Below are 23752 nucleotides of genomic sequence, written 5' to 3' on the forward strand. Positions count from 1 at the left end.
CCTTTTGCAGCTCCCCCATGTGCTTCTACAAGGATCTGTCCTTGTTCAAATTCAGGTACATATCTTTGTAGTATCTCGTCGTTTCCCATTTTGTAGAGGTGCCCCATGATAACAAAAAACATTGTCGCGCGTACCACTAATTCTTTCTTCTGCTGGACTGAATATCCCTGCGGCATGGTCCCTATGGTTAAGAAATGGATTATATCTTCGAAGTGGCCGTCAGTGATGCACACTTCATAGAGTTGTGCATCAGATAGTCCTTCATCCAAATTTGTTGGCTCCTCACCGTTCTCAATTTGTGACGGGTGATATAGTCTCCCATTTAATCATCCTGCTTTACAATGACCTCAAAGTCATACTCTTGAAATAGTAAGAGCCCTCTGCATATGCACCCCCCCAACACAGGCTTGTTCACCAGGTATTTCAATGCATAATGATCGGTATACATCTTGAAGTGCCCACCAAGTAGATAGTGGTGGTATTTCTGGAGCGTGTATACCATCACCAATCCCTTGCGCTCAGTAGTAGAGTAGTTTTTTTAGTCTTTGCATAACCGCCGACTTGTAAACCCGATTGGTTGATCAATGCCTTCCATACCTTCCTGCATGAGAACAACGCCCAGTGCAATACATGACGCATCAACATGTACATGAAATTCAATGTCCCACTTTGGGAAGACCAAAATGGGAGCGGATGCCATTTTTCCCTTAAGGACCTCCAGACTTTTCTTACAATCATCATTCCAACAGTATGTAACGTCCTTTTTCAACAACTGTTCCATTGGTGCCATGATTTTTGCATAGCTCTTAATAAACTTTTGATAGTAGCCAATGTGCCCCAACGTGGCACATAGTTGTTTGACACCTTGCGACACTTCCATATTAAGAATGACAACAATCTTCGTAGGGTCCACCATCAGGCCTTGTTTGTAGACAACATGGCTGAGGAAATTCCCAAAGGGGATGAGGAAGGTGCACTTCTTAAGATTCAACACAATCTGGTGTCGTCGGCAAGTATCTAGCATCAACCGTAAGCTCACTATATGGTTTTTAACTAACCCAAATATAGTCCAATCATCGAAATAGGCCTCCAGAAACTTGTGGATGAATTCCCTGAACGCGGCCACCACTACACGCGAAAATATCGTTGGTGCATTCTTCAGTCCAAAGGGCATAACATTGTACTAAAAACAACCTGGTTCGGTTGCGAAGGTTGTCTTGTTCTTATCTTCCAGCGTGATCTTGATCTGATGGTACCCTGAGAACCCATCCATGAATAAGTAAGCTTCCTGTCTATCCACATTCTCCAATACTTCATCTGTAAATGGCATTGGGAATGGATCATGAACACAGGCATCGTTAAGCTTCCTGAGGTCCACGCAGATTTGAATTTCGCCCTTCTGTTTTTTCTCCTACACTACCACATGACTCACCCAGTTGGATTCTTCCACCGATTCAATAATTCCTACTGCAAGAATTTTTTCGAACTCTTCGTGCACCTTTTCCTTGTACTTTGGGTTCAAACGGTAAGGGCACTGCTTAACTAGCTTCGTGTCTGGTTTCATATTAATCTTCATCATCCCTAAGTCACCAAGGATCCCCTTTAACTCCGCGATTTTGGTCGGGAAAAATTTTTGATATTCACGAACTAACTCGACGGCTTTATCCACTATGGCATCGTCCCAATAGTCCCCAAGTGTCGCATACTTCGGCTCCGCATCTATACCAATGTTTACCTTCTTTGTTTTTAGTGGCACAGTGATGTCGGGGTCCACAATTGATGGTCCTCGAACTTTGTGACTCCCTTCAGTTTCTAGAATATTAATATTTCGGGGTCATCATCATCATCCTCCACTTGTATGTTGTAACATTCTAGGGCATGGCTTAACTGAGGTGACCATACTGGCTGAACTATTTCCAGTGGTTCTTGTGGTATTTTAAAAATGGCGGCTTTCACGGCTTGCAGCGCATCGTCAACAGTATCTGCCCATGCGTCTTCAAATGAGAATGTTAACAAAAATCCCTCGCGCAACACATCCCATTCACCTGTACCATGTTGGAGTTCTGTCTCAGTATACCAGTTCCTTGGTATGACATCCAGGGCGTGATAGAATAAGTGTACCCATTTAGGTTGAGGTTCTTCTCCATAGGCGTTGGTCCATTTTGTGAGGTCTGTGCGTGGGTCATCGCATCCATCGTATTTATCTGTTATCCATAGTTATGGTTTCCAAAACCGTAGCCGCATCATCCTCCTGCAACCATGCCAGTTTTCAAAGTTTCCTTCATGTGTTTCCCACCAACATGCAGGTGTTTAACTGTCAATCCATGATATGCTGATAGATCTCGGACCTGGGCTGTTACGAAACACAGTGATTTAGTCATCATGGTACAATTCAGCGTTGTCACTTCGTTCAACCGATTATGCCAATGTTCATCTTCTTCATCAGAATCTGAGGTGCAGGACCTTGCATGCTCCCATGAGACCCTTCCATCTGTCGTTGGATTCAGCCACTCCTGATCTCATGCAGTTATCTTGTAGATACAATCCAACTCATCATCATTGTCATCCTCCCGCACAAGTTCAGTGTAGCGCACTCCTTCAGCTAGATCTAGCGAAACTACTATGCGTAGGGAGCTCTTCTCAAAAATCATCTTCCACTTCTTCAAGTTGATGACTCCATTCATATCTATAGCCTAGTCTATTCCTAGCAACATGGGGTAAGGGTTGCTATCATCCACAATCTCTATTACCTCAAAGTTCTTTTGTGTGCTTGCACCTTCGATATCCATTGCTACCCCTTGCAATCTTCCCATAGGCAAGACGTTTTGTTGGTTCGCCATCCTTAATTAAATAGGAGACCACTGTAATGTGGGCCTGCCCATGTGTTCCCATGTCTGCTTTGGTAACACATTCGCGTTCGAATCCAAGTCCGGGATGACTTGATCCATTTAATATTCACCAATTTGTGCCATCAGTCGCATTTCCCTCCCAGTGTGCAATGCATGCTTTCCCAATTTATGGAATACGCGCGGTTCACCTGACCCTGCGCACTTAGCGATCAGCTCTTGCAATCCCTTAACTGCTTTATTGTCATGCAACAGCTTCATACATGTCTCTAAAAATGTAGTAAGCATAGAAGGATCCATTCGCAACTCTGGTAGATCCTTACTACCTAAAGTAGAGGCCTTCGTGAAGCTCTTATTAGCTTCCATAAATGTCTCCCTTACGTGTTCCAAGTCAAACTCAGGTCCCTTCGTAAGAGCCTTACAAACCCATGTATCATCCTCAGCTTGCTTTCCCTTATCTTGCACTGTGGTTGCGCCACTTCTAAGCACCATGTTCATGTTGGGGTCTTCTTCACACAGTTCAGACCTCATCATTTCGATATTCTGAGTCAGAGTAGACTGTAGTACCCCTTTCTCACACATCAATGCAATCAGTGTAGGACAATCTACCATTTCATGATCAAACAACTCACAGTATGAACAAGATATTCTTGTTGGGTTGGTACAATCACGGCTATAGTGTCTCTGTCCTCCACAATTATAGAAAATTAACTATCTGTGCCCTCGTCCAGGTCCCATTCCTCCTCGTCCTCATCTGCATCCTTGGAATCCAATGCGCGTTATTGTTGTGGCTGGATGTTGACCTCGTGCCTCGGTCTGCATCCTATAGGAAGGTGTTCAATCCATCAAAAATTCATAACTTTGATAGTTTCGCTCATCATGGCCCACTGATCTACAGAAATTACAGAACAACTGCTGCAGAGTTTGTGTATACTTCTCCAACAGGTGACAATTGTTTGTCATGTGCTTTCCTCCCACCTGATAGATCACACACCAAAGCGTGGGTGCTGCACTTGGTCCCACCTATTCCTCTCGTCTTAATGGCATTGGTCCCCCTCCTGCCAAATAGTTTATGAATACGACATAGCGATCCTTATCATGGCCCTGACCTTTACATTTTGTGTACCATACTTCTTCACGTGCTTCTAGCCGGGGTACCCTATCCTACATCAAACTCTGCATCTCCAAGCATAGGTTCTATAGTTGTGCGTGGATTTGTTGGACTCCCAACCCGAGATCTTGTATCACTATTTCATGCAACCTCATCGCCATTTCCAATGCTTCTACCTAGGTTGAGAGCTTCTACTGTGATAGCGTCGTCCTCAGGTGTGGTGTCAAAGATGCCACAAACCACACGTGGCGCTACGCATTTGTCAGCGTCATATTATCTTTACAAATCATACATTTCAGCCTCTGACCTAGATCTTAAGTGGTCTCTCCTGGAAGCATCACGATCTCTTTAAATCCAATGATTGACTATGTCTCTGATTTCGTCTGACTAAATTCTCTATTTAGTGCATTTTGGATCTCCGCTATTACTGCATTTGGATGATCATTTGAGTGTTTAATGTACCATGTTAGCACGCGATCCTGCAATGCACTTACCAGTGTGGCCTTATTAATGTTTTTATTCTTCACCCCATGTGCTTCCCACACTTCTCTTACCATGAACCACAACTGATCTAGGTCCTCGTTCCCTACTCCTTTGATTGTGGGTAGCTTGATCACGCTCTTCATGTTGAACTGCAGGTTTGGTGGAGGTGGGGTAGTTTAAGATGGAGGTGAAGTAGGAGAAGTCGGTGATGGCGTAAGTGGAGGAGATAACTGTGGAATGTGCTATCTTATCAAACTTACCGCACTTCTTGGAGAAACCCGAGCGCGCTCTTCCTCGCTCTCTTGTGAAGGTGAAATTAAAGGACTATTCCCTAACCCTTTGATCCCTTTGTAGGTCTTTCCGCTTCGTGTTGCTCCACTCATTAATGTATTCGCATAAGCTGATTTTCACATAACAACATCTTAATCCAGGTATTTAGTGATTTGATGTACCTACCTCGCAGTCCCTTAAGAAACCGTCATTCGGCTTCACTATAGCTCATAGTTGTGTCTATCGCGAACTCAGTGATAAACCCTCTTATTATCTAATCGAGCCAATGGTCCACAACCCGCATGACCTTATCTTCTGATGCCTCTATTCTACACACTAAATCCAGAGTCCACACTATCGGTTGCTCGAGATTGTACCTTCCCTGGCTGTCGGCTAACCGCATGATCCAATCAGATAGCTCCAAAGAGAAGGTTGCGAAGAAGATCTCGTTGATTTCTGTATATGCGTAGCGATCCAGCCACCTCTTCTCTGATATCTGAGGAGTCTTATTCTCCTGTGTTATGAACTTGTGAAGCTTATGATCCAACCAATCTTCAATTTCCTTCTTTGTAGGGTTTCAATGTTCCGACATCAAACATCCCTTAGGCAGATCCCTGTCCTAGCAACAGAACCATTTGTTTGCTTATTGGGTCCTGACCCAAGTTCAGAAGTATTTTAGCCAAACAAATCCCAAAACTACCAGACCTTTCAACAACAGTCTATGGAGAGCGGACTGAAGTCTCACCTAAGGTAGTATGGGAGGGTGTTGGAACTAGGTTTCTGCACCCTAGAGATGTCTTGATGAGGTTTGAAAGTTCACCGTCCAATCCTACATGTTGTGCTACTTCCGCGCAGCTGTATTTTCAGTGAAACAACCTACGCGCGGCTGGGATGATGAGCACAAATGTTATTTACCCTTTATTGTGCTTATTATTATTATAGATCTTGAATTAAATTAAGTGGGCCCAATACTTTCAATTACCAGTCAACATAAATAAACATGTGCCCAATCATAAACTGTAAATAGATGCATATTCAGAAACATAGAAACGGATACGGAATATTCCAAAATCAACCTATCTTATATTAATCTTTTGTTGCAGTACAATCCACTTCCTACCCTGTGCACACAGGTGCAGGGGTCTGTCCACCCAGCTAAGGTCTCTACCAGGCCTCCACGCACACAGCTGCAGGGCCTCTATCTACAACTATGTCCCAAGACTCGAACTTACAGACTCAGAGCGAATATCACATTCAAAAACCCATATCACTTAAGATCTGATCTAAAACTGACTTCTGCACTTAGAGGCTCTATCTATTTATACATTCCCATGGTCTGCAGACCATGGGTACGCCGACACATTCTATATTAAGTTAAAATATTTTAGGGTAGACTACCCTAGACTCTCGCGCTCCGTGCCTACATTTGCAGGGTATTTACATTACATTGACCCAAAACATGACTTTAAGCCCCAAAACCGTTACACATGAGATTCTCTACCTAACACAATCCTAAACATTTCATTCTTGGAATGGATATAAGGAGACAACAGATAGCTATGAAACTCAAGATAATGCATAGGAAGTATGTTGAAAAAGTTATGAGGCATTCTAGTTGGTACCAATTATACTTGGGGAAAGAATAATTGTTGAATAATTTGCAAGGACATATGAACAAGGAGAGGATATGGTCCATGTGTCATATGAAAGTCTTATAGGTAGTTTTATGTATGTAATTTTATACACTTCAATGAATATTTCTCATGTAGTGGGGTATTAAGAAGATACATGAAAACACTTAGAAAAGAGCACTAGTTTTATAGCAAAAGAGAATTTAGGTATTATGTTTCATGTGTGGTAATGTGACATGTTATCATGAAGGACCTAAGGATGATAGTGACACAATGGTATGAGTATTTATTGATGTTGACTAGGTTGGTGATCTAGAGGAAATTAGGTTGACTAAGGGATATGTGTTCAAGTTTTTCAATGAAATTTTTAAATGGATGAGTAACTGATAGTTAATCATGAAAGCATCATCCATAAAGTTTGGATACATGGTAGCCACGCATGCAAGAAATGAAGTTGTCTAGATTTGGTAGTTGTGTTTATAGTTTGGGTTTTCTCAACAAGAAATAAACATAGTTTGTGCTAGTAAAAATACAATCATCTTTCAAAGAATCCAACTTATCATTCAAGAAAAAAAAATTGATGTACAATACCATTTCATTAGACATGTTAGAAATTAAGAAGGTGCTACTAGTAAAATTAGAGATGGTAAATAATATTCCATATTTTCTACAAAAGTTAGTAGGTGTTGGTAAATTCTTTAGTGCAAAGAGGAGTTGGAATTTGGAACCCTAGTTCATTAAAAGAAATTGTATTAAAAGTTAATGCAAAGAAGAAAACAAATGGTAAAATATTGAGGTGTTGTATTCATTTAAATTAATCTCAATCAATTGGATTGTAGTCAATCGATGATTTGGTCAAATGAGATGACTATAAAATAACCTTAGTAACTCTATTCAAGAAAAAATGACCAGGGAATAGAATTTTATAATCAACTCGATAAGCTAATGACCAAGTCAAGATAATTTACCTTAGCTAAATTAAATGGGAAATTGAGTATTGAATAGAAGTAGAAAATCAATTGGAGACATTAAGGGAATTATATTCATGCATAAATGCATAGTTGAGTTTTCATGGTGGTTCAAAAGGGATTAACTAGATCCTTAGTAAATGGTTATGAATCCTAATATTCCTATCATCTTAACTAGTGATATTTATCCACTTGTACTAGTTCAAGATGCTTTGAATTAGGGTTTTTCTATAACTATAAATAGATCATGATATAAGCCTATTGAGAGATGGATAAAGTTGGGAGATTATTATTCATGCTCAATAGAATCAAGTTATGTATGAATTAATTAGTATAAGTTGTAGACTAAGGTTAACATTCAATGTAGACTAGATATAATATTTTCTTAAGAATATAAAATAGGTGGAACTCAAAGGTTAGCTCATTCCCTTGGTTAAAGATTTAAAAGTAAAATATATGTGTGGTATATAATCCTTTATGTTGTTCCAATCCTTACTTTTTGACCTTTATGTTCTCTCATGATATTTAAAGGTATATGTTTTTTTCTTATAACTAGAGAAATTGGAAGAAAGGTTGGTTTCTATTCACATTACACCTACTACAATTATAAGATATAGTTACATATATATGCCTCTTCTACAAACACAAGTTGATTGGGAGATTTGAACCTTGAATCTCATATATTACATAGCACTTCATAACAAAGAAACCAGTAACTGAGCTTCCACCTAGGAGATCTTTAAAGGTTTATGTTAATTGAGATTTTATTCTACTCTAGATGTCTACCAGAATTTATATTTGGAATTTTTATATTTAAAGTTCCTTGATCCCAACATGATTCTCTAGGGGACTAGTGGATATATGGGAGGAGATAGAGCTTAATATATAATTTGATTTTTATTGCTTTATCCCTTTTCTTTATTTTTCACTTTGATATTTGGCTCATGCTTTCCTTTTCCTTTCAACTGCATCAATCTCATGTATTTATGACCCCTTCTTGTCATAGGAAAAGGCCAATAGGGAATGATGAATAACAAGCAACCAAAAGGTTGGATAAAAAATTGAATAGACTAATGACAAGTTTTATGTATGGATAGCATGGAACACTACCATCATCAAAACCTTCTATTTTTCCCTTCCTAGATAGTGAAGGAAAGACCTTAAGGAAGGTCGTGCTAGACTAAGGACACGCGATAACCCCTAAGGTAAAATAAGGGAGAAATTACACAGCCAATAGTAATTTATAATCCAAGTTTAGCTTATGCTTGATACTAAAATACCTCAAGCATTAAAAAAAAATTGAATGAAAAAATGGTTGACATACCTCACAATAAATTATTTTCCTTCATAGGATAGGTAGGCTAGTTTAGTGTCTATATTAACTAGAAAATGGGTGAGAGGAATGTCAAGTTGGTTATATGTTAATCATATAAGGGCTTCCAGTTTAAAAGATACATCATAGGAGATAAAATTATCTTAGATTCACCCATGAAATTTGATGGGTAACATATCCTAAACTCAACTTGACCAAGTATCTGTCCATAGAGCTTACCTCCCATTACCTTCCTAGACTCTAGCTCTTTGCGCAATCGCATCATTGATTGAGAGTAATACAACACCTATACATGGTTTCTATGCACTTTATACCTTATTATATATAAAAATGTCACATTGTGTGTAATTCTCATATTTCTACAAGTAAAACTAGTGCATTACCATTATCTAATCAATATGGTAGGTTTTTAGGATTTTTTATAGCTTCAGTCTCTCTACTCCTAATGGATATATTTTATCTAAGAAATATAGCATTGATTTATATTTAGCTATTTACTCTAGTAATTTTAGAGTACACTTACTTCAAATTGTACCAAAGGAAATAATAGCATAGTTTTCATGCAAGACGATGATAAGGAACCGCACAAAATATCCCTAGACTTCCCAAACTCAATCCTACGGCCAATGAATATCAATCAAGAATAAATTGAGTGGATTTGTATATGGAAATAAACATTCTATGATATGGTCACCTCCTGTTCAATAATCTCAATGCACTTCTCTCCATCCTACAATTACAAATGGTCATTATTGCACTAGTTCAAAAAGATAGATCACACACATAAATAAACACGGAAATAAAGTTATATAAGTGGAAGGAATGAAATTAACCAGACAAAATAAGAAGGTGCATGTCACATATGCAAGTACAAGAATAAATGAAGACATACAATTGGAAGGAATAATAGTGAACAAAAAAATTGTCTAATGAAAATCTCTAAGAGCAAGCTAGTCATTCAAGATTATGGTCATGGCCATTTGACAAGAGTATTTCTAGACGTTTAGGTTTTCAAGAACTCTATCTCAATGATTGATAAAGATATTAGTGATGAGACTCCTATATTCAATATGAATAGGTATTATATTCTGTTACATATCCCTTCCAAGAATTCCTATGAAGAAATTTATAATGATTTTTTAGTGACAACTTCATTCAATTTGAATTCCTAGTGAAAAGTTTCAAATGTGTTAGCAACTTTTGCCACACTATTCTAAATAAACACATTTTGATATGTTGAAGCTTCATGATTAAGCATTCAATATCTCCTTTTCGATAATTCCCATCGTGATCAAGCTCCTTATGTTTCCATTTCTACATATGGTGCACTCAACAATCATGAATCTATATTTACTTCAAAAAATATGTATGGTATCAATGGTAGCACCACATTTTACCTATCATATATAAGCAACGTACATTTGCAAGAAAATTATCAGGATTTCTTTTCTCTTCAACTGTATAGTGGAAAACTTGCATCACAAATTTTTGATACTATAGTCATCATATTTTTAGAATCTGATGTTCCAAACACTATGACACACCTTGTCCTAGTAGTTAAAATTGTTATTACATATTTTTTTGACATTCCACAGTGCTCATCATAAACCAAGAGGAGAATAGGAAAACTTGATCCCACTTATTATTTATCATCATGATATCTTTTAGTTCGAGGCTTCATTTTGGTTTTTCCATGTTTTCACTTTTTACATTCTTAGTTATCTTTAGTAGATAACCCAACTTCATTACGAAAAAAATTATCAAAATCATTAGCAAAGATATGAATGAAAAATAATTAGAAACTCATGGGGCATGGCTAACCCATCTCACTATTAATTAGATATTACAATAGACATAATGTTTTTAGAAATATTTAAGACTAATATATTCTAGAGATATTTAGGACAAAAAAGATCCAAAAATATCTTTCTTAAAAACTCTCATACTATCAACTAAATTCCCGACTAAATTAGTTAACAAGAGAGATTATGTTTTAACAGTCCCCCTTAATCTTTATTATTACATTCATCAAAATTCACAATTCCTAAGTGTTGTATTTGAAACTCAAAACAATTCTTTGTAATGGTTTGGTGAAGATATTAGCTAGCTAATCAATAGATCCGCAAAATTGAAGTCATTTGTCGCCATTGTTCACAAGCTAAAAAATGAAGTGATATTGAGTATCAATGTTCTTACATTTCTTCTTAAGCACTTGGTTCTTCAGGAATGCAATTTTCGAGATATTTCCATAGAAAGTAGAATTTGAATTCTTCTTCACATGTGCAAGATCTTTGAAGACTATTCTTAGCCATATTACATGGCATGATGTTATAGTTGTCACTAAATTTCTATTTCTATCAAAGATATTAAAATGATGGGTTATTTCTTAGAATCCCATGAGATCAAATTTGCGCCAAATTGGAAAGATTATCTTACGGTTTTTTTTATCATCAATACTACTATCGAAGTCATTATTTATGTATCATGTAACCATGTTATCTTCATAAATTATGTGCCATAATCCATTATTTGTTGTACCTACAATATAACTCAAACCTTTCTTTCTAAATTTATAGTGAATGTCCCTGGGATACTCCATAAATATAGATATGTAGCTTACTGCATACATAACAACATATCTAGCTACTATAAGGTACATCAGACCACCTACTATCCTCTTATAAAATGTTCAATCAACTATCGGTCTATCACCCTACTTGCTCAATTTTTCTTCTGCTGCAATAGTTGTACCAAACAATTTAATTGCTTGGATTTAACACTTTAAATTATCAAATCAAAAGTTTCTAAACTTGTAATATGCAAGAAATATATGTGAGAAATGCAAGGAACTAGACTACTTGTATCAAATTCAAAAGGGAATTAGCTTAATAGAGCATTTTTAGGAGTCACGATTTAACATTGAGGCTAATATCATTTAGTTAATTCAATAGTTCAAAACACTTCAATAGCCTTGCTAAGAATTTAAATCAAAGAAACATGAAATTTGTTGTCACCATGACAAACACCCTCTAAAATTTTTCCAACGCTTGAATTATGGAGCCTACTATGGATCTTGAAATCGTTCATTCCATAGTAAGTTCTTGATTGATTGAAGTAATTTGCTCACACATGCTTAGTTTTCTACAAGTTCATGAGCACATTCTTTTACACAAGCTTGAACAAGAATAGGAAAATCCATCAAGATAGTGTATGTGAAACATTCAACCCATGTTGATAGTTAGTGTGAACTATTATTGACACTCCAATTTTGGCTTCATTTGCACTTCTATTTTGGTGAGTTTTTCAAACTGTTGCTTTTCCACACCTTCACTTTCGCAAGTGTTGTTTTCGTGCTTTCGACTTCCACTTGTGCTTGCTTCCACTTTAATTCGGGGTATTTTCATGTTATTTTTGCTATGGCATGTGTCTCTTTCACTACCATTCATGTATCACAAGTTCCATTCCCACTTTTTTCTTCATATAGTAAATGTCTTCTTTTGGCATGTGGAGTGTTGAACAATGCATGAAAGCTAGTTTTGGTATGTTTCAAGGGAAAGTATTTATGTTAATTACTTGTACTTATAATTTAAACATTTATCACACTCATTTCCAAATTTCTAAGCACTCTCATGCAAGTGTCGCCATGGTCGTCGCAAAGTGTATCTTTGGTTGCACTTTTCGTCGCAAAGTTGTCACACTGAGACAAGTATGTTTTTCATGCGTTCTAGATGATATATGTTGGTGTGTCATCAAATGTGTTGAGTGTGTGATCACAGTGAAGTCTTATCATTATTCATATCAGCTTCATCAATCCCACAATCGATCAAATTTTGAAATCTCTTGAATCAAGCAACTTACACTTATCCGACCCACCTAAACTACGCATATTGTAGTATCAACCATCAAGATGAAACCCTACCTATTGACACTATGCAATGTGCAGTTCTTTCCACCTAGGACTATGAATTGCGTAGTATTATTTCTTAAGCCCAAATATTCACCTCCAAAACTACGCAATCATGCCCTCTAGCTAGGCCTGAATTATGCATTGTGCAATCTTAGTCCTCAAGCCTCAGTGTTGAGCCTTTGAACTATGCAATTGTGTAATTGCCTAGACACCCTACCTCCTAGAACTATGCAATGGGAAAAATAAAGGTGCAAACCTCTAGCCTGAGTCCTTGAATCCATCAAGTACATAGTTCCTCTGCCCAGGCCTATGGAATTGCACATTAGGTAGTCTAAAGGCTCAACACTCCAAACTAAGTCCTTGAGTCCCTCAACCATGTAATACCTTTGCCTCTTTCCTTCTAGAACTACGTAATGGGAATATTCAAGCCTTAAGCCCTAGACTTAAACTCTTAGTCCTCTCAATTTTGCAAACTCCTGAACCTAGCCATCCCAAACTACACATTGCGTAGTCTCAAGCCTCACTGCCAGACCTTGGCTTCTAGGATTGTGTAGTCCCTTAGCGAATCACTCAACTAGTCACTAGTTTCACCCCTACTAGGTTCTCAACCTTATCATGACAGGATAACGAGGGTGGAAAATAATAATGGGACAATCCTAGAAGCCACATATGAAGTTGAGGGATGAGATGATCATTAGGAAAGAACACAAAAGAACACTATATTATAATAGGATATAAAATATCAAGACCGCATGAAGATTCCATTGATTACAACCCTTTGGAGCTTGGATATGAAGGAAAAGTCATATATCTCATGAAGATGAAGCATTTCACACCTCTTATTGAAGCCAAAGTAGCAACAAAGAGTGGCTTGATAATGCTATGTCATCGTGCAATCCATATCATGAGTGTCATGTTATGTCACGAGATATCATGTGAAACATCATTTATGGATTATGTATATTATATATTGGAAAATATAATGTAAAGTCAAAGTCCAAGAGTCATTCAAATAATTTGAAGAGTCATGTGGGAGTTGAAAGGTCATAGAGACGTCAAAAGTTCATGAGGGTAGTCAAAGAGTGACAAGGGAGGTGAACCATCACCCCATTGCTTATATATAGACCCTCATTGGATGAAAAAATAATTTTTCACCTTGTGTCCTCCCACAAGGGATTAGAGATACAAGTTAGTTCTCCTGAGGAGCAAGTGGTGGCATCAATGCTCCACTATTGGAGCTAGTGATGTTTGATTTATACATGTGTCTTGGGACTTTTACTTACTATATGAATCTTGATGGCCAACATGTTCTTCATTCATGTATTATGAATATTTGTAAGAGTATTTTGTGAATCTTTATGATTCATGGTTTTTTTTACTTGAACTAAAGTAGTTGAACTATTTCAGTTATTTTAGTACTTATAATATTGAGAATGTGTTGTATTGGTTACAATGATCAGCACATCTTTTTGGACTATTCCGGTCGATGTTAGATGGATCCTTTCCATTCATGTGTGTCTATGATAGGGTGGTACTATTACCTCTCTCTTAGAGGATCACTTCAATTCCCCCCAAAATAGAAGAATCTTGACACACTTATAACCGAACACTCACTAGGCACACCTACTTAGTTTTCGAAGGCACACACGCATTCCTCTCTCTATGTTACTAACAATTAGGACCAAGGAAAATATATAAGAATACATTGAAACGGGGCCGATACTCTAGATGGGGATCCTATTCCAAAATATGTGAGATATAATTGGGAATTTGCTTCAGGAAGAACCCCATGGTTGACGGATTTCTAGCGCCATCAACACAATCGTGAATTAAAAGAAAGAGATCTTATACTTGTATTTCCACGTCTTGTATCCTTTAGTTTCATGGTATATTTCAATTAACAAGTAGCACACCAATCTCAAACTATAACACAACTCAAAGAAATTAATAAGAATAAAGGAATGAGAAATAAATAATAAATAAATTAACTTAAGAGCTCGAGAAGATAGTCAATTCATGAAGGAAATAACAATGACTAGTTCATGCACAACTTAATCTCGAAAATGTAGAAATAAAAGATACTTGAAAAAATAAACTATTGCACAACGTCTATAAGAGAAAGGTGGGCCTACCTCCCTTATCACACACCACCAAGGAAGGCTCTAATACTTTGTTTGAAACTAGTAACATCGGCCATTTTATTCCAACATGGAGAAATAAGAAAACACAATTTTACAATACCCATCCTCATCCCTTGCATTTATGTATATTTATTCCATGATGTCTCTATTGAGTCATTTATGTTTGAAATACAAGATATTCCCATACTTTTATACATACAATTTACCTCTCATTGAGTGAAACAAGTTACAATATGATGAGACCATCCCTGAATAGGCATATCTTGCAATGCACACATCTATGATTTAACATTATTGAGACAAGGGAAGTTTGCAAATTTTTTGACTAATATCAATTAGTTATCTATTGTTGGTGAATATCTTAGAGAGGTTTGTAGCACAAATCCCCTTGTCCAACCATAAACCAAAAATTTCATATTGCCTTCTAGTATGTGTTGTCCAAATATTTGACCTAGAATGCACAAATCATTTCATGAAGCTCGTAATGAATCAATAGGATGTAAACCATATTGATTGACATGTTAGAAAAACCCATGTTCCTAATTTTATAATTTCTAGGAAAAACCACTGAACAATAAATAATTCTAAAAACGACAAAGGGTACAATCATAATAGAATGTGACCATGAGAGTTTCTAGCCCACATAACAATATACCAACAAAATTGTAATCACATAATATCTAGGGATTAATAAGGGGTTTTAGGGTTAACATGAGGCTTATATAGGGCTTGATATGCCCCTCCCCTTTCAAGAAGTGTTTTCATCAACACTTGACTATTTTTTGTGTTTTTGCATAAACAAATCATCTTCCCATGTCACTTCTTCCACTAGTTGGTTCTTCCCTTTGATGAGGTACTCAGTAATTGCTCAATTTCTTAGTTTCTTAGACCTTCTTTCTAGTGTTTGTTCTAGTTATAGTATTACTTTCCATTCTTCACTAATCCTTGGTAGAATATTTTGGACCGGGATCTTGTCACCAGTTACTTCCTTAAGTAAGAAATACGCAAGAATATATGTACACGTGAAGATGCAAGAAACTCTAATTTTCAATCCATATTTACAATCCTCTGCAATGCCTTACAGGGGACATAATAACTTGTTCCTAATTTACTATATATTTTTTTCTTTAGTGACATCTATTTATATGGTTGTAGTCTCAAAAATAGGAAATTCCCCACTTCAAATTCCCTTTCATTGGAATATTGATTTTCTTATTGTTTCATATTATTTTTTGACTTAACCAAGTTATCCTTTAGTAGTTTTAGGACCTTTTTTCGGTTTCGTATGAAATCCTCTAAAACTTGCTCAATTATATTCCCTTTAAATGGTAATGACATGGATGGAGGGTGATATCCATATAGTTCGATAAACCATGACACTTTTTATGAGGTATCAAAGGGTGTGTTGCAGAACCATTTGGCCAAGGGAAAAATTTGAACCATTTCATCTAAGTTTTATATGTAAATAGATGTAGATACCCTTCTAAAGATTTATTCACAATCTGAAATTTCCCATTAGATAGAGGATGGTAAGATGAGTGATGAGCCAATTAAGTACCCAAAAAAGAAAATAATTCACTTCAAAAATTTCAAGTGAAAAATGGACCTCTGTCACATACAATAATAAATGGTATTCCATGTATCTTTTGGACAGTTTCCATGAATGCTTATACAACTGTACTTGCTTTATAAGGATTAGAATAATGTGTCATTTGATCTACCACTACCATAATGACACTCTCTCCTTAAGATATGGGTAAACCTATAATAAAATACATTAAAGCTACATATCAACACTAGCATGGTATGTATAAAGGCTAAAGGATCGTTAGGGTCATGATTATCTCTCCCTTACTTTGTTGGCATACCCCATATTTCACCCAATACCTTTGCACATATAATTTAAAACCTTCCCACAAAATATTTTTCTTAATCCTTTGGTATGTCTTTGAGAGTCCTTAATTTCATCCTAGAGGAGAAGCACATAATTACAAAAGAGGATTTTGTTATATTTGAGAATTCTTACATAAGTATAAGGGATATTGATACCATAGAAAATAATTTTTCCACTTAAGTTTTTTTACTATGATGGAGTCTTCCTATAATTGATGAATGACAGTGCATATATCTTCATCTTTCTCGTATTCTATCATTGATTCTTCCACCCAGTCAAATTGTGGAATATAAATAGCTCATTGTCTTCCTCTTTCCTTGAGAGTGCATCTACCACAATATTTTGTTTTGTATTTTTGTAAATAATTTCAAAGTCGTAACCCAACATCTTTGTGACCCATTTTTGGTGATCTTCTAGAGATAGTTTCTTCTTCAAGAATTACTTCAAACTATTATGATCTATTTTTACTTTGAAGTCTCCTTATATTAGGCATGGGTGATATTTCTTAACTACATGTAGTATGGCCAACATTTCATTTTCATACATGGGTTTGGGTAAGTTATGTCCTTTAAGTTCACTACATCCAATGCAAAGTGCCATTCCTTATTGCATAAAAACTCCACTAGTGCAATGTCTTAAGGAACCGTACTCCACAAGAAAGTTTTTTTGTGATATCAAGTGACGCCAATATGGTTGTAATTAAAAAATTGGTTTCTTATTTATTCCAAGAAAGTGATTATTTATTCAATATTTTTTTAGAGGTGCTACTATTTTACCATAAATCTAGCCAAACTTATGGTAATATCCTATCAATCCTAAGAATATTTTGAGCTTTTTCAAGTTATTGTGGATTGGGCATTCCCTCATAGCTTCAATTTTGTTTCGATCCACCTTGACACCCTCATATGATAAAATATTACCCAAATATTCCACTTCTCGAACCCCAAAAGCACATGGAATGATTTTCATATAATTATTTATTTTAAATTCTTTCAACACCCTATCAACTTTTTGTACATGTTATTCCCAATATTTTTATAGATTAGTATGTTATCAAAAAATACTAACACAATTTTTCCAATGAAGTGTTTAAAAATATTATTCATCAATATTTTAAATGTGTAAGGGACAATTCTAATTCCAAATGGCATAACCAAAATCACATAATTACCTTCATGTGTTGTAAAGGATATTTTGGAGATTTATTCTTGCCTCATTCTAATTTGATGGTATCCAAAAGGAAGATCAAAGTTAATAAAGAGAATTTATCCATGCAATTCATCTAATAATTTATGAATTATTGGAATATGAAACTTATCTTTAATTGTCATTTTGTTGAGCTATCTATAATATAGACACATACACCATGAACCATCTCTTGTTATAAACATCACCACTTGTGAAGGGAAATCATTCTATCTAGCTTGAATTATGCTCACCTCTAACATTTCTCAAACTACATGTGCAATATCACTATTTTGTACATGTGAATACCTATAAGGCCTAATGTTACATGCTACACTTGCAAGTTACAAATCAATAGCATGATTATGTTCTTGAGTATGTGTAAGACCCTTCAAATTCTCTCTAAATACCTGAGTGATTGTTGATAATGTTTTGGAGATCCATTGGGGCAGAGGATATAGATGTTTACACATCTAATGGACACAATTGTGTAATTACACCTTCATGTCCCTTTTAAGAAATTTTGTCATCTTATTAGAGCTTATCACTTTACTGGGATACCCTTGGATACCTCCAAGCTCAAATTCATTTCCTTCTGACAATAATATTAAGAAAGGATATTAAAAATTAAGTGCCATTTTTTCAAATGATTGTAACCAATTGACCCCTAATACAACATCAACATCAACCCATTTGCATACAAATCATGGGACTGACCAAAAAATGCCCCCCATATTCATATTAATATTATGGAACTTCCCTTAACAATTTAGGGTACCTTCATCTCCAATAATTAATCAATGAATTAATAAGTTATAAGTATACAAATCAATTATAAATCAATTAATACATATTTCCAATTCATAATCGATGAAGTTATGTGTATTATCTAAATCAATCAATGTTGCTACATTTTTCTTATACATCCTTCTATCTTGAGGATTTATGGATTATTGACGACGGCCATTGGATGACAAGAGATTTTTGGAGTCATCTCCTTTAGCTCTAAATCTTGTGAATTTTCTGCTTCTTGATATTTTTCATCTTCATAGTCTATGTAGAATAATTTTTTCTCACTACATTTATGCCCCTTACTATACTTGTTGTCATAGTTGAAATGTAGTCACTTTCATATTCTTTCATCCATTTGTTGAAGAGTCAACCTTTTTTCTTTATAGAGGAGGCATGATTTTGTCTATTTATTAGTGACCTATCTTCTTGTGGCCATATTTTTAATTTCAAATTTCCCTACTATACTAAAGGAATTATCTAGAGATTTAGGTTCAAAGAGATGCAACTCATGTTGGATACTTTACTTTAAAGTTACCATAAGTAGGTTTAGTAAATTATCCTCCTAAATATTTTCTATTTTCATACTCCACTTTTGGAATTGTAGAATGTGATCTGTAACAAGACCTTTTTGCGAAAATTTTCCAATTACCAAAGAACGTATTTCACTTAATATCCCCATAGTCTGTTATCAATTCATTTCATAAGGATTCCACTTGGTATATATAAAATTATTCTTCCATATTAAATATCCATGTTACATGATCATTACCATCCAGCTTCTTCATATCCATCTTTAGAATGTAGTAGTTCCTTGGTGCTAACTTGAAGCCCTCATGATGTCGATCTTAAATTAAAACTTCATGATTATGGTTCTATGATTGAATATTTATGTTCTCCAATTGTGACAACATACTCCCCATATGAAAATGATTCTCAAAATTATGCTTCTCTTTATGTTCATGATTTCCTTACATCTCCACATCTATTTTAGGGGGATATATTAATATATTTTTTTCATCATTTGTTTGGATCTTAATATTCTTTTTAGAAAGCATCTCCAAGAGAATATTTTCAATGGAATTCATGGATTTTTATATATCTTCCTTATTTTCATTCATATTCTTAACCATTTCTCTTTTAATTTTTTCTTGTCAACCTGATAAATCCACCATTTTCAACATATTACCATTAATTTCGTTCACTTTCTTCTCTAATTGAGATAAACTAAATTCTAAGTCTTCATTTTATTCATGATTCAAGGGTGAGCCTTTAGTAGATATTTTTGGTGTAATATATTTCTTTGGAGGCATTTTGGAAAATAATAATAGTACTCCTATTTATCACAACATTTAGTAATAAGAAAATATGGGATCTTTTAATTAACAAATAGGTCAATTGCAAGTTACATACATTAATTTGAAAAATATTTGAATGGTTTAATTTGTTATTGATATATATCTTATATTTGAGTGCTTCTAGATATAAAATTTTGGTATGTATTACTATCATATGTTTTTTTTGAAATTGCAAAGGTGTGACCAGAATTTAATGTTCTCTTGAAACTTGGGGTAACTTTTCCAAACTTGTGTACCATAACATGTGTCCATTTTTTTTCCTCTTCCAATGAAAAAATATGTATAGCATGTAATGTGTCTAATAATTTAAATATAATTTTAAAATTTGTATTTAAGCTAATTATTCATGTCTACTAAAATCCCTAAAAATTTCGCACTTTGAAAAGTCCATAAAAAAAGACATAGGAAAAATACCAAGCTGACCTATTTAAAATTTATTTCAAGATGTTTCATAAACCTTAACCTCCACAGGGTATAACTCTAAAAGTATGTCAAACCAAACTCTAAAATTTTAACCAGATATTCCCTAAGGTTTATTCTTAATATGGTCCATGTTTCATTATATGAAGCCTCCCGGGAAATAATGTTATTGAAAAAAATCCAAAATATCCTCTTTGAAAATGATTTTAGGAGAATTCAAGAACCCATAATTTCTTATGCATATATCAAAAATTATTGAGAACCAAGAACTAAAATTTGAATCAGAAGTTCAACAATAGTTTTCCTCAATGTGATCCATGTTTTAAGGTTTGAAACATCCTAGAAGAAAAGTTATATAAAAAATTCCAAACTGCCCTAACACCAATTTTCAGATCATTGAAGAACCCTAACCTCATTAGAGCATATCTTTGAACATAGAGTGAATCAAGATCTCAAATTCGAACCAGATATTTCACAATAATTCTCTTCAATATTTTCCATGTTTCACTATGTATAATCTTGCAAAAACAAATTATAGAAAAAAATCCATGATGCACCACTTGAATTAAAAAGATCCTAGGATCATGAACTTCAATACCTAATTCTATGAAAATTGCATCTTAAAAATCATGTAAAGCCGATAGTTAGATCCATCCTCAAGGATGGAAACTCCCATTACATCAAAATTCATTGTACAGGATAATTTTTGATGATCCTACAACTAGGTCTCCTTAGTATATGTAGGAGACATAGGTTACAATTATAATAAAGTTTGACCCTGAGATTTTATAGACTAAATAAAAATAGAACAATAGAAATGTAATCACAAATATAAAGGGCTTAAAAAAGGATTTTAGGGTTAAGATGTATCTTATAGGGCTTAACGGGTAACATTGTTTGCTACCATATTTGTTGTAGGCACTACTATATTTGTTAAAATGATCATGAAGGTTGTTCTAAAATGTACTTAATTTGTAATCCCAATTTATAATCTAAGTGATCACTAATTCATGGGAATTTATGGCTAAATGTGTTATGCAACTCATGGGAAGTGAATCCTAGGATGGGGAAATGTAGTAATATGAATAGTGAATAACTGGGTTGGAAGGGTAGGTTAGTGAAAAATAAGCATTATGTAATTATAAGACATGTCAAAACCAAGGCCAACAACTATTCCACAACAAATCCATTACATGTCCTAATGTAATAAGGATATAGATATGATGATTCCATCAATATAAATTATGCTTTTAGTTTTTATTCCTCTGGATATCAAAATTTCTTATTTCCTTCTTTCTTTGGTAAATGAAATATGAACAAATTTGATGAAATAGAAATAATTAGGTTTTGTTATCCTTGGTGATGTGCTTCTGATATGATAAAGGGAAATATGTGTAATGTTTTAATATAAATTTCATCATACATTTGTGATGAAAAACTTATATGGACAATAGGTTTAGTTTCTACTTAGCTTCTATCGAATGCCAAATTGATATGAACAAAGGTATCAAGGTACGGAGGCATATAAAAGATCCTTAAATTTATGTTTGAATTTTCGCATTAGATGACTATTTGGTAGAGAAATTTTATTACCTAAATCATCTTTCCATTTTTCCTCTATGATGTATGTGAATCTTGACGCACTTGAGACTTTAATGTCTTATGCTTACTAAATCAAGAGTCTATTTATAAAACATTGATGCTTCTACTAAGTTCTTCTAGACCAATGTTTGAACTTATTATAGAAAAATAAGTACTAGAAAAATATGACAAACATAGCTAAAGGTGGATCTATTGTCGAGAATTTTATAATTAATAGATCACTATAAGAATTCTATAGCACTACCAAAGTTGTTGATCTCTGAAAATGGTCACTTCTTATTGCTAAAATATTGTACTATGTATAACATAATTGGTCATCTAAGATTGACTAGAGTTTGACCAAAATAGAATAAAAAGAAGACTTCTTTGCAAAGGAAGCTATCTTGTCAATATGATGTTGAAGAGTTATTGTGATGAATGATAACAAATGGCTTAGATCATAGAAGAAAATATGTTGTAACTATATAATCCATTCTAGGAATAGGTGGATTTCTCAATCATTGTGCTATTGGAGTTTACTTGTTTAAGACAATATTGGTTTCGTTTTATTAGCTTAATGAAAAAGAAGAAACTTGGTTTGATTGGAATATTAGGATTGGTGGTGTGTAGCATCTAGAAGGAGTATATTTTCAAAGATAATTGATTTATTTTTTAGCATATTAACGAGGGTTTTTACTAGATATTCATGCCTTGGTTGAGGGTTGTACTTTTAGTTTGACTAATAAGGGAGCATATCAACATAAATATTAACAAAATATATATGCTCAAATTCATTCCCAATAGATGAAACTATATTGGTCGTTGATGCAATATCAAAATTCTATGTGAGTAGGACTACATGATTTCATATAGCTCACTGTAACTAGATTTTTGTAGTTATTTCTATTGGAATTACTATAGGTGGTATTCCACTATCAGGAAAAACATCCTTCCCCATCAAAGCAAGTTGTTGTTGTTGATGAAATGTGCATGATCATGTATGATCCTTGTGAATGAAATATTTTTGTCATGACCAAACATCTCAACTTTGATCATAACTATGCATGTCGATGGTCATCAATGGATAAATAATTGAGCAATTTTGGTGAAGTGGTGAGACTGCCAATAATCCTGGAGCTAATATCAAGCCTTGAATTTTGAATTTTCGTTGAGGAATATAATTTGTATTGATATTCCCTTTGGTTTTCTAAAATAAAGAGGTTGATGAAAACTAGAATTAAGTACAAGGTAATGATTTCAGAAATAAGAGGTGGTTGAGAGCTCTAAGAATTTATATGAAATCTAAATCACTCCTCTTGGATATTATTCAATGTTGTTGATTCCCAAAAAGCCTTGGTTACTGATAAAAAATTCAAATTTTTGTCTTCTAAAAATGAATGATCATGGAAAAATTTAGTGATAATAGAATACACCAACTTTGATCATGTTTTTATCTCTATTTTAGGTTAAATAAAAGGAAATTATGTTCTTTTGATTAGCCATGAATATTAAATTATGTTTTATCGTGCATCAAAAATTGTTGCTTGCAAGAATTATTAGTTATTTGATATTCTACAATGAGAAATAGAGGCGTTGTTTGACAAGCGAGGAACAAAGGATTGGACTTGAAAATTGTCTCAAAACTCTATAAATTTTAATTAAGTTTTTATCAAAAAATATCTCCCTTTTTAAAGAGGGTATCCCAGATTTATTTATTTTTCAAATTGGAGTGAAATATATCGTTTATTTCCCCATTGATGCATCGATTCCTAGAGAGATGGGATCCTTAGACATCAACGTTTCTTTTGTTTGGTTATCAGAATCCATTATATTTT

This window comes from Pinus tabuliformis, chromosome J (assembly GCF_031772625.1).
Source record: "Pinus tabuliformis cultivar Carrire ecotype Pingquan chromosome J, CPIR1, whole genome shotgun sequence".
NCBI classification, from domain to species: Eukaryota; Viridiplantae; Streptophyta; class Pinopsida; order Pinales; family Pinaceae; genus Pinus; species Pinus tabuliformis.